The following is a 12917-nucleotide window of genomic DNA, read 5'->3' as shown; positions in this document are numbered from 1 at the left end:
GAAATGAAATATACGACAGATTCTTACATCAGACACCGTTGAGACTAGTGCCTTCTCCGAAAGTACACACGCCACAGGGTGAACTAAAATATGAAGATAGCAATAATTTCTCTCATTCTGGCAGTAGTATCATTCCCGTTGATTGCAAAAGTGATGAAAGAACTAAACCTGAACATATACGGACCATAACGGCCATACGGACCTTGGTGTTTTGCCTACGAACAAAGAAGAAAATTCAAATATGGGCACCACGGAGTCAAAAAATACAGAGAATACGGGCGACCCGCAGGTGCAAGTGTTAAACCAACTCAGTGTTCACGAAGAACTACATGTGCAGCATGATACGAAACTTAACATCGTCATTATAATTGTGGCGATCCAATTAGTGATCACATTGTACCGTGCCTATAAAGATCACGCGCAAAAACAGGCTCTGAAAGCCGCAAAGAGCATATCTGCGCTAAATAGACTGAGCGATGTTTAAAGTGTACAAGTGACTTTTAGGGAACAGTGATTAAAAATAAAAAAATAAAATAATAAACAATAAAACCAAACCGACCGAGATTTTCCAGTGATGAAAGTGATCCAGCATGATGAGCGTTGGGGAGAGGGTCCCCGCCATCCATCATCAACGTTGTGAGTAACACAGCAGTGAAATACGAAACGTGCGCTGGGGAGTGCGGCCCCGCCGTTCACCGTCAACAGTGTGGAGAACACCGTGTTAGATTACGAGCTTGTAGGAGTGCGCCTCCGCTCCATCTAAACCAGCTAAGTGCAATCCCCCCAGTAGTCCTCAACGAACGATGAATCCTCCCACCCCCCAAATCTAAATGATAGAATTTTTAGTTAAATTAGTGTTTGCTTTAGATGTATTATTTTGATCATTGCTTTGATGGAAGAAGCCATCTTTAAAACCCAAAACATAATAAAGGAACTTAATAGAATCTTAAATAATTTTAAAAAAGCGCCAAACAGGCGCTATCAAAAACAAACATTACTTAACAAATTGTCTTATAGTAACAAATTGTATAGAGAAGTAGAAGATACCGTAATACAATTCAGCAAGGCTAGCTGTCGATGAAATTAACCAGTTAATTCGCGACAGGCTGCCGTACGCAAAGTCAATAAATTTTAGAACGCTAGTGTTGGCAGTTGTTTACTAATCTAATCTAATCTAATCTAAGCGCTTGCACAGCCAATATTGAAAAGCATCCTGGAAATACCTAAATTTATTCAGATATTTTCTTGTCAGTATTAATATTTGCAGAATACAGTAAGGACCCGATTTTGTCAGCCCCTTGATGAATTTTAGGCTGACAAAATGGGGAACCTGACAAAATCGGGTCATTTTATTTTGTTCCTGTTTTTCAAATTTTGACGTGTAAATGGTTGCACGGACTTTTAAGAGGGCGATGGGCATGGGCGTAGCTAGTTTTTTTTTATCAGGGGCTCCCCCTCTCTTATATTGGTAATATAGATTTTTAACACTTAATAAAAGGCATTGCCATTCACCCCTCTGGGTACGCCCATGCGTGCATGACATCAAACATCATCATAAATTTTAATGCAAACGTGGTAAAATATAACGATAACAACTTTTTGACAAATTTCAAATAGGCTGACAAAATCGGGTCAAAAAGCTGACAAAATCGGGGGTAGACAAAATCAGGGGCAGACAAAATCGGGGGCTGACAAAATCGGGTCAGTACTGTATCAGCGATATGATACATATATTAAAATGGCCAGGCCCACTGTGCAGACTTGGTGTTGAAGGCAATTGAAAAAATCATGACGATTAGGTTATTCACGCATGAATAAACTGATAGGCAAAAAAAATTTCAACTTTAAGAAAGAAGAAACGGGGACAACCGTACCAACCGTTTCAATCAGGGTTAGAGGTAATATCGTTGGGAGTGGCGTTGCTAAGAAAGTTAATGCACACTCCATTGTTGTTCTCCTGGGTTGGGACATAGGCATTTCTTCCTCATGTCCTGGCTCAAGAGCCTTGGTTCAAGCGCCTTTGCTCGTTCTCTGAAACGAGTACAAAACTTATGTTGCCCCTTTCCCGCATAATGTTTCCCATAAATTAGAAAATGTTGTAACAAAAATAGATTAGGAATAACAAGAATATGAATACTTGATTCATTTGACCAAATATCAGACAATGTGTGTAATTTGATAAAAACATTTAAAATTAAGTATTAAAAACGATCTCACCAAATTCCAGTAGTACACCAACGTCTGGTGTGATTGTACTCCTGGATTGTGGGTACTGCTGTTACCACCAATGACTTCGTCCTGCAGCAATCAGCAGTAGCTTTGCAGTGGTCAGTAAAAACAGCATTTTTCAACTCTATGAGCCTTGGTGTATTGGCAAATTTTTCCGTCTGCCATGTATGTACTCGGACGCCGAAACTTTCACTGAATTTTGCTTCTTGTTGATCCACAATCCAACGCAACTTCCTCCCAATGAACTCGGGCTCACACATTGATGGAAGTTTGGCAGCAGGAAAAACAGCAGCGCTTGAAAAATCTTCCCCGTAAGGACAATTTGCATTACTGCTTGATGCACAAACTTTTATATTGGGCTTAATAACGTAATAAATGCAGAAAATATTCAAATATTGAACACTACAAACACATAAAAAAATCTTAAATTTGACGGACGGAAATTTTTTCACGTCCGTTGTTGAGCACAGCACGCTTCGATTCACGCTAGTGTTGGCAGTTGTTTACTATATAAAATTAAAAAGGGCGGCCTGTAGGGAAGTTGCAGTAATGCCAGCAGTAGACATAAGATTGGGCACCGCCCTAATTAACACTTATGATGGCTCTCCAAATCAGCTAAGTGCTAAGTTTTTCAAGTAAGAGGACACCATGCTAATTACAGAGGTCGTGGCCGCGGTTTCAACAGTCGAGGTAACCGTCCCCGCGGTAGAAATAATTTTCATAATGGCCGCTACAACGGCAACCAAAATTTTTCCAACAACTACAGGACGGGTAGTAACAATAATTGGCGTGGTGGAAACAGTTATCAACATCAACCACGCTACCAAGGACCACCTGGGCGTCGGATATTTTTCAACAGCCAGGGAAACTTACCGGTCCCCCAACATCAAGCACAAATTGGGGAGTAATGAACCAACAAGCACAACAACTAAACCCTCCGATGCAACTAGCGCAATTACAACATCAACAGCAAAGAAATTCTTTTCAATAAACCCCAGTTGTGGTAATTTCGTAGTTTTGAGGATAGATTTCATAGAAACAGAATGCACCCTACTGGTGGATTCTGGAGCTGACATTTCTATTTTCAAGACACACAAAATAAATCCATAAACTTTTGTTAACACAAATTCAAGCGTGTGCTAGAATAAGGGCGTAAGTCGCATGATCGATTTCTCTTCATCGATCCTCTCTTCTGTGAATAAAGGTGACAAGATGCGGGTTTTTCGGCACTTTTTCACGTCAGGGCTCAAGATTGCATTACTGCCAAACGGTCTGAAGTGAAAAAATGCTAACAAACCCACATCTTGTCACCTTTATTCACAGAAGAGAGGATCGATGAAGAGAAATCGATCATGCGACTTACGCCCTTATTCTAGCACACGCTTGAAATGACCAATGCAATATTTCCGGAATAAATGATCTTTCAGTATCAACCTTAGGTACATCAATAGCAACAATTACATTACCAAACCAAAAGCAAATACAACACAAGTTTCATTTGATAGAGCAAAATTTACCAATCCCTACCGACGGAATACTTGTTAGAGATTTTTTATGCAAGTATTTCTGTACAATCGATTACGACACCTGGATGTTATCAGGTCGAAGTAATTCTGACACCTTTGAAATCCCTATTCATGACGACATTGATGGGAATATTTTTCTTCCACCACGTTGTGAAGTGTTCAGACGCATAAATATCGCAGACACTCAAAACACATTCCTAATAAAATCCAATGAAGTAGAACCAGGAGTATTTATTTCTAATTCAATAGTTAATTGCAACAACCCTTTTATTAAATTTTTGAACAGTACGAACGAAACGGTCAAGATTAAACGAAACTTTTCAAATCATTTGTCCAATATAGAAAATTACGAAATTTATTCATTTAATAATTTACCGAACGATGATACCAGGCAACAACAATTAGTGTCCGAACTACATTTAGAACAGACACCGCAAGACGTTAAATCTAAAGTATTTGATTTGTGCAATAAATATCAGGATATTTTTGCTTTAAAAACTGATAATCTTACTAGTAACAATTTTTATAAACAGAAAATAAATCTGACGGACAATTCGCCGGTTTATATAAAAAATTACAGACTCCCTGAAATTCATCGTGAAGAAATTAAAAACCATATGTTGCAAGGAGATATTATACAACCTTCGGTATCCCCTTACAACTCACCAATACTAGTTGTTCCTAAGAAAACTACGACAGATGATAAAAATATGGCGTCTCGTTATAGATTTAAAGCAACTGAATAAGAAAATTCTAGGAGATAAATTCCCACTTCCTAGAATTGACGATATTTTAGATCAGCTAGGTAGAGCAAAATATTTCTATTCTTTTTTCTCTACTCTAGATCTGATGTCCAGTTTTCATCAAATTGAAATTGATGACGCTTCAAAACAATTTACAGCCTTCTCCACTGAAACCGGCCATTTCGAATTTAAGAGGCTTCCTTTCGGTCTCAATATTTCACCTAACAGTTTCCAGCGGATGATGACTATCGCTTTAAGTGCTCTTCCCGCAGATTGTGCATTTTTATACATCGACGACATCATTGTCATAGGTTGTTCAATTAGCCACCATTTACAAAATTTAGAACTTGTTTTTGAAAAGCTTCGCCAACGAAATTTGAAGCTTAACCCTGCCAAATGTCATTTCTTTCGTTCTGATGTGACCTGCCTTGGTCATCATATTTCAAATGAAGGAATCAAGCCTGATAAATCGAAATTTTCAGCAATTTCTAATTTTCCTACACCTACAAATGCAGACGACGTAAGACGTTTCGTTGCATTTTGTAATTACTATAGGCGTTTCATACCCTATTTTGCAGAATTGGCACACCCTTTGAATAATTTATTAAGAAAAAATGTAAAGTTTGAATGGTCCAATGATTGTAAAAATTCATTTGAAATTTTGAAACATAAATTAGTATCCCCACAAATTTTAAAATTCCCTGATTTTACAAAACCGTTTGTTTTAAGTACCGACGCTTCTAAAGTAGCGTGTGGTGCAATGCTTACTCAACCCTACGACGACACTTATTTGCCAGTGGCATATGCTAGTAAGTCCTTTTCTAAAGGTGAACGAAATAAGTCCACCATAGAGCAAGAATTTATTGCAATTCACTGGGCAATCACCCATTTTCGACCATATTTATATGGAAGGAGGTTTACTGTTAAGACAGACCACCGCCCTTTCGTATACTTATTTTCCATGAAGAACCCTTCGTCTAGATTGACTAGAATCCGAGTTGATTTGGAAGAATTTGATTTCAACATTGAACACGTTGAAGGAAAGCTAAATGTCGGCGCCGATGCACTTTCTCTTGTAATTGTTGATTCAGATGAACTCAAAACTATCTCTGTTTTACCAATACAGACAAGATCAATGACAAAAAGCAATCCCAACAATGACACTCAAATCTGTAACTCAAAGACTGATCACCTTAGAGCATACGATTCAGTGAATAATATTGATGCGTTTAATCTTCCTAAACTAATTATCGAATTTGACGAAATTCAATCAGCGCTGATAATGAAAATATTTGATAAAAAATTGAAAAAGAATCTTGCTCAAGCGCAATTTTCTGAAAATACGTGCTCAACTATAACAGACGTCGAAGAAATAATTGAAACAATTAACATAATGGCCAAACATTTTAACATCAAGAAGATAGCAATTGCAAGAAACAGTGTGATTTTTTCGAAAATCAAAACTGAAACGTTTAAAGCGCTTTACAACAGATCTCCAAATACCAGCACAAATTATAACAAACAAAACCGATATTGACAAAATAATCCTAGAAAACCACGTGACTCCTTTAGGTGGTCACGTTGGAACCTCAAGCTTACTAAATAAACTAAGAGCATCATACTACTGGAAAAATATGCGAAACACTATCAACCAATTCATTAAGAATTGCATTGATTGTAAAAGAAACCTAGCAGTGACGCAGACAACTGAGCGATACGAGCTCCCATTCTAACGCTGTCATGTGGAGTCTAGAAGTGTAATGGGGAGATGTGGAAAGTCTATTGATACATTTCATCATGCCGGATTGTTCTCCGAGATTGTCCGAATCGGAAGACACGAGTGTGACACTATGCATAAGAAGAAGGTGTTCCGTATGGCGCCCTTAGCGACATCCAGCTGAGTTCACAGGGACAGACTAGGTATGCATATGTAAGCCGTGGATCAGTAACCTCTGATGGAAGTTATCACCCAGTGGCCCACGCACCACAGCAAAGTAAAGCAATCGTCATTCGTCAGTTGGTCACATGGATTATCGCTGACGACGACAAAACATCCGCGCGGTATCGCGTATCATTCTGATTGTTTAGGCTAGGAGGCAATATCGTTTTGTTTATTGTGAGGTTTGATGAAAGTAAAATAAAGAATGTCCAGGCAGTTCATTTCTGACCGTGATCGAGAGTAGACTTTTTTTAAAAAAGCCGAACCGTCCGTCGAAGACTTAACTGGCGCCCGAATCTGGGACCTGATAGTAATTGTATAAGTTCAGTCGAACGAAGCCACCTTCAGCTGCCTCCAAGAGAGAATTCGTCATCCCGGACCCAGAGCCATCATCAATCAAGTTGGTGATTTGAGGAGACGGAGCGCGAAGAGGTGCACTACCAGGATACCCAACCCCGGAAATAGGACCATCCAGGACTGAGGCGTTGTCCCGCAGTACAAACCGTACTTCCTGAGCTTCAAAGGACTTTCCAGGACCTAGGCGTTGTCCCGCAGCATGCGATTGTGCTTCCTGATTCTCTTGTAAGTACTATTAACAACAGAAAGAAATAGTTTATAAGTTAAAACCGCACCTCAGTGTGTCAAAAATCTAAACGCGAATTCGCCTACTAACAACACAGTGGTAAGCCCGGCCCATCCGTAAGCGAACCACTATAATATCACAGTTTAGGCGCGAACTAACCCTAAACCAAAACAAAATAAATCCGTAATTAATAAAATAGTGAAAGTGTGAAAGTGTGAAAGTGAAAACTTTGTGTGATTAATTAAGTAGTTCACCTGTCCTTAATCCTTATCATGACCCTTCCAATTATACAACCCGCACGCCTCAACATCGTGCAAAATCCACTTCAAGCTCAAATTCCCGTTCCAGATCCAATCCCAATTCCAGTACCAATCCCTGTTCAAATTCCAGCTCCAAACCCAGCTCCAATCCCAAATCCCGCACCTCGATTCGTTATTGATCGAAACATTAGTTTCGAGGATCGCGGAAAAATTCCGCAAATTGTTCGAGGCCTCCCCGACTTTACCGGTAATCCACGCGATTTAAGCCAGTGGATTTTGGATGTCGAAGATGTCCTTGAACTTTTTTGAGGATCTGAAAAGCAATTTTCAGTACCATCTTCTGATCAAAACGATCAGAAGAAAAATCAAAGGAGAAGCGAACGACGCTCTCATAACCAGCAATACTCCAACTCAATGGGACAGCATTAAAGATGTCCTAAAGTTGTATTATGCTGACAAGAGAGATCTAATGACTCTCGACAATCAATTAAAATCGCTCAGACGCAGCAAGACTGAAAGTCTTGAGAGCTATTACAGCAGAGTTAGGGAGCTCGTAACCCTAATAAGCTCAGCTGTTGCCATGGATAACCAATGGCAAGGTTTTGAAACGGTGCTAATGCGCCTATACAACCAAATAGCATTGGACACATTCATTAGGGGACTTGGTGACCCTCTTTCTAGATTCTGCAAAAACTTTAGGCCAACGAGTTTGGCGCAAGCCTATAGTTATTGCGTGGACTATTTAAATTTAGACGCTCGAAATGCACCGGTAAACGTTCCTTCTTGGCATCCACTCCCTTCTTCGGCACCTCCATTGCCTAAACCCAACTTTGTGGAAAGGCCTCCAGTTCCACCGCGTCAATATAATGCTCATAACAATCTTCATAGAGCACCCCCAATCACACCAAGAAATATTCAACAAAATAACTCCCATGCTCCACAAAATAATTTCAATTATAGAGCACCCCCGATAGCTCCTCCTCGAAACTTTCATCAATTCAACTCTCATGCAAAACCCAATGTTTTTGCACCCAATAGAACCTTCATACAACCCCAACCACGTCCTGAACCAATGGATACCAGCAGTATTCACACACACCATGTGAATTATGGTAATAGACCGATAGCTCAACGTAGAATTGCAAGCGATTCTATGCGAGCACATGACCCAGGAGCAAAAAGAGCCGCACATACTCTGGAACATGTTCTTGACCCTTCGGAATACCAAAAATGGTATGAAGAACAATTAGAACTAAGTAGGGAATTTTTCCATGAAGAGGAATTGCTAGAGCCTCTGGAAAATTTGAATATCGACAACATCGCGGCAAATGAAGAAACCCCAAGCGAAGAAACTAATCAGGCCCAAGAGAGCAATTTTTTAGAGAACGATACCGAATGGGTGGCAAAATGGTTCGAATGAAAAACGTTTCGCCGCTACCATTCATCAAAATCCCAACTAATAAGGGATATATGAAATTACTAATCGATTGTGGAGCCAACATAAATATAATATCCAAAAAATGGGCTCTCACTTCCGGACAACAAATTTTTAAAATACCTCGACAAACTGTTAAAGGTGTTACAGGAAATAACGCTATTTCCGAGGTTACACATCTTCCAATTTTTTCTCCAATTGTTAACCATGCTTTTGAATTTTCCATTTTTGATTTCCATACTTTCTTCGACGGAATCATAGGAACAGGTATAATTTTCAACAAATATTTCAATTTCGTCTCTAACCAAGGAATTCTACAAGTTTTTGGCATGGAAAAAACGCTAAACATTCCTATACATTTCTATACACCCACACCAGCACCCAGGAAAGTAAATTCAATCATAGTTTCTGAAAAACTGAGGTTAGCACACCTTGGTGAACAAGAAAAATCGACGTTAATCCCAATATTAGAAGATTATCAGGAATTCTTTCATAATCCAAACAGTACCCTTTCTTGTGTTACGAATGTAAACTGTGATATTCGTACCACTGATGATTTACCCATTTATCAAAAAACTTACCCTTATCCCATGGCATACAAAGATGAAGTTGACAAACAAATGAAAAAACTGATCGAATCTGGCATAATTAGACCATCGAGATCCCCATGGAATTCTCCAGTGTGGGTCGTCCCTAAAAAAATGGACGCATCGGGAGAGAAGAAATTCCGTCTCGTAATTGATTACAGAAAATTAAACCAAAAAACGATATCTGATAGGTACCCAATGCCTGAGATATCAAATATTCTTGATCAACTAGGAGGAAATAAATATTTTTCCACCCTTGATTTGGCTTCCGGATTTCATCAGATCAAGATGAATCCCAAAGACATTGAAAAAACCGCCTTTTCGGTCAACTATGGGAAATACGAATTTGTTCGTATGCCCTTTGGCCTCAAGAACGCTCCCGCTATTTTTCAACGAGCAATGAACGATGTTCTACGAGAGCACATCGGTAAACGATGCTACGTTTATATCGACGATGTGGTAGTTTTTGGAAAAGATCTTAAGGAACATAATGAAAACTTAAGAATAGTTCTAAAGACCCTACACAAAGCAAATTTGAAAGTCCAACTGGACAAATCTGAATTCATGCATACATCGATTGAATTCTTAGGTTACGTGATTTCAGATAATGGAATCAAACCAAACGAAAAAAAGATTGAAGCAATCATGAAATTTCCGGAACCTAAAGATCTTAAGCAATTAAGAGGATTTTTAGGACTCATCGGATACTACAGACGATTCGTTAAAGATTTTGCAAAAATTGCAAAACCTCTAACAAATCTTTTGAGAGGGGAGAAGAATCCCGATTCAAAAAAGCAAATAATTTTAAACCCAGATGAACGGAAATGTTTTGATACTATGAAAAACATTCTGACTAGCAACGACGTTTTAGCTTACCCTGATTTTTCAAAACCATTTTTGATCACCACAGACGCGTCAAATTTCGCTCTTGGTGCTGTGCTTAGTCAAGGTGAAATTGGTAGTGATAAACCAATACACTTTGCCTCTAGAACTTTGAATAGAGCTGAAGAAAATTATTCAGCAACAGAAAAGGAAATGTTAGCAATTTACTGGGCTCTTAAAGTATTCAGGAATTATATTTATGGTCAAAAATTTAAAATAGTTACTGACCATCAACCTCTAACTTTTTCCTTATCACCCAGAAATGTGAATGCAAAATTGAAAAATTGGAAATCATATTTAGAAGAACACGATTATGAGATCGTGTATAAACCCGGCAGAAGTAACGTTGTCGCAGATGCCTTGAGTCGCATCCAAATTTACTCGCTTACACCAACTCAACACTCGGCAGAAGATGATGACACTAATTACATTCTTTCAACTGAAGCCCCCCTTAACGTCTTTAAAAATCAAGTCATTATTGAAAAAGTAAATGATAGCCCAGACACAATAATCACAAATCCCTTCCCAGGAGTCCGCCGTATAGTCCTTAAAAGAACAAGTCTAACTGATCAAATACTGGCTTCATTACTCAAAGAATTTTTTGATCCTTCTAAATTGAATGGTTTATATACTTCCGAAGAGATCTTAGGAAAACTTCAAGAAGTTTATAAACGATTCTTCAGTCGCGCTGGTCTCCTAAAAATACGCTTTACACAAAAAATACTTACAGATGTCTCAAACACGGAAGAGCAAGAAAGAATCATTCGCGAAACCCATTTAAGAGCTCACCGCGGTATTAACGAAAATAAGGAACAAATTTTGCGAGAGTTTTATTTCCCAAAACTTACGCAAAATATTAAAGATTTTATAAGCGAACCCTTCCAAATAGAAAGCCATTACTTCCTCTCAAGTATCGACAAATTCAGTAAATACGGTCGAATGGTTCCTATAGAATCCAGAAATTCAGCCCATATTGAAGATGGAATATGGACAATATTCACTTCGCATGTTACTCCTGAATCTATTGTTGTAGACAATGAAAAAGGTTTACAATCACCAACCATTCGCGGCTGGATGATAGACCTGAATATTCGTGTGTATTTGACCCCCCATCATAAATCCGAAGTCAATGGTGTAGTTGAGCGATTCCACTCAACTATCCTAGAACTCTATAGAATTCAAAAACAGATCACTCCTGAAACGGCTGTTCGAAACCTCATTCAAACAGTTGTCGAAAAGTACAACAATAGTATTCACTCGTCCACCACCATGACACCCAAAGAAATTGTCTTTGGGAAGACTAGAAATACTGACCAACTAATTGACCCCGATCGACTAGAGGAAATTCGACAAAAACGTTATGACGATGTTCTAGTTAGTTTAACAAAAACGCAAGACAAACAACTTTCAACAATCAATAAAAACCGACGTGACCCACCAGAGTTTGTTGTTGGCAAAGAAGTCTTCGTTAAGGACAAAATAATCAGGGCAAAACATAAACCAAAATTTAAAAAACATTTTGTACAACAAAATAATAATGTCACATTCAAAAACGAGCATAATTCCAAACTACATAAATCTAATGTTAAAAATATCAATGTTAAATAATTTCAGAATCCCACACATACTTTGTAACAACATCGAAATTCACAACGTTAGCAACGATCCAGTAGTCATAGTGAAGATAGGAGAAGCAAGAATCATAGAAGGATACCAGAAATTCGTACATGCCATCAACATAACGGACATAGAACAGTCAATATCGCAGATAGAAAGTCACATATCCACAGTAAACATCAGCCATCCAGAACTAATCACACTACTGAAACGAAAGACAGACGACCTAAGAAATAATATAAAACAACTCAAACCAAGACGAAAACAAAAACGTTGGGACGCGCTAGGACGAGCATGGAAATGGATGTCTGGTTCACCTGACGCTGACGACCTTAGAATAATTACAAAAGGCATAAACGAAATGGTCGACAATAGTAACAAACAAATCAAAATTAACGACCAAGTTTTTGATAGTTTAGGAAACCTCACAGAAATAACTAATAAACTCATCAACATTACAGAACAAAATTCCAAGCTTTCTTCAGAAGAAACTCAGGTATTACATTTGATTTTAAAATTTAGACATCATCAATCAGGAGATAGCAAGCATACAGGAAGCCATAATATTTGCAAAATTAGGGACAGTCAATTACAAGCTTCTAACCACGGACGAAATCATCCAAATTGACGAATTGCTAAGCAACCAAGGCATGCACCTGGACCTCTTAGAAGAAGCCATCAACTTTGCGAAGGTGACCATCGGCACAAACAACGAGTTATTGCTCTACGTGGTAAACATCCCCAAGTTTTATCATCCGGTCTACGAAGTACTGAAAATCGAAGCCATCTTAAAAAATTCTCAACGCATCCATTTGAAAGGAAATATTTATTTACGAAACAAGAACGAATTGTTACTACAGAAAACACCTTGTGAACGACTTGGAAATTGGAGTCTATGCTATCAATCAGACGTCGAAGACATTTCGGACGACAACTGCGTTTCCAAACTAGCAAGGGGAACGGAAAGCAAATGCACATACGAACATAATCCCAAGCACCCTTCCGTAACCAAAATCAGCGAAACTACCGCACTTCTCAACGACATTAATACCAATCTTCAAACAACATGTGGAATCTCCAATAGGAACCTAACCGGATCATTTATGATCATGTATC

The 12917-nt window shown here is 38.6% G+C and overlaps 1 long non-coding RNA gene across 1 annotated transcript; it reads left to right on the top strand.

The window, feature by feature from the left end:
• The first annotated feature begins 6170 nt into the window (after positions 1-6170).
• Positions 6171-12235, top strand: LOC110677744. Its single transcript, XR_002501162.1, has 2 exons — positions 6171-7019; positions 11799-12235. It is a non-coding gene; the product is annotated as an uncharacterized LOC110677744 (long non-coding RNA).
• The last annotated feature ends 682 nt before the right edge of the window (positions 12236-12917 follow it).

Source organism: Aedes aegypti, chromosome 1 (genome assembly GCF_002204515.2).
Source record: "Aedes aegypti strain LVP_AGWG chromosome 1, AaegL5.0 Primary Assembly, whole genome shotgun sequence".
Classification (NCBI taxonomy): domain Eukaryota; kingdom Metazoa; phylum Arthropoda; class Insecta; order Diptera; family Culicidae; genus Aedes; species Aedes aegypti.
This window is presented reverse-complemented; position numbering and strand designations above follow the sequence as displayed.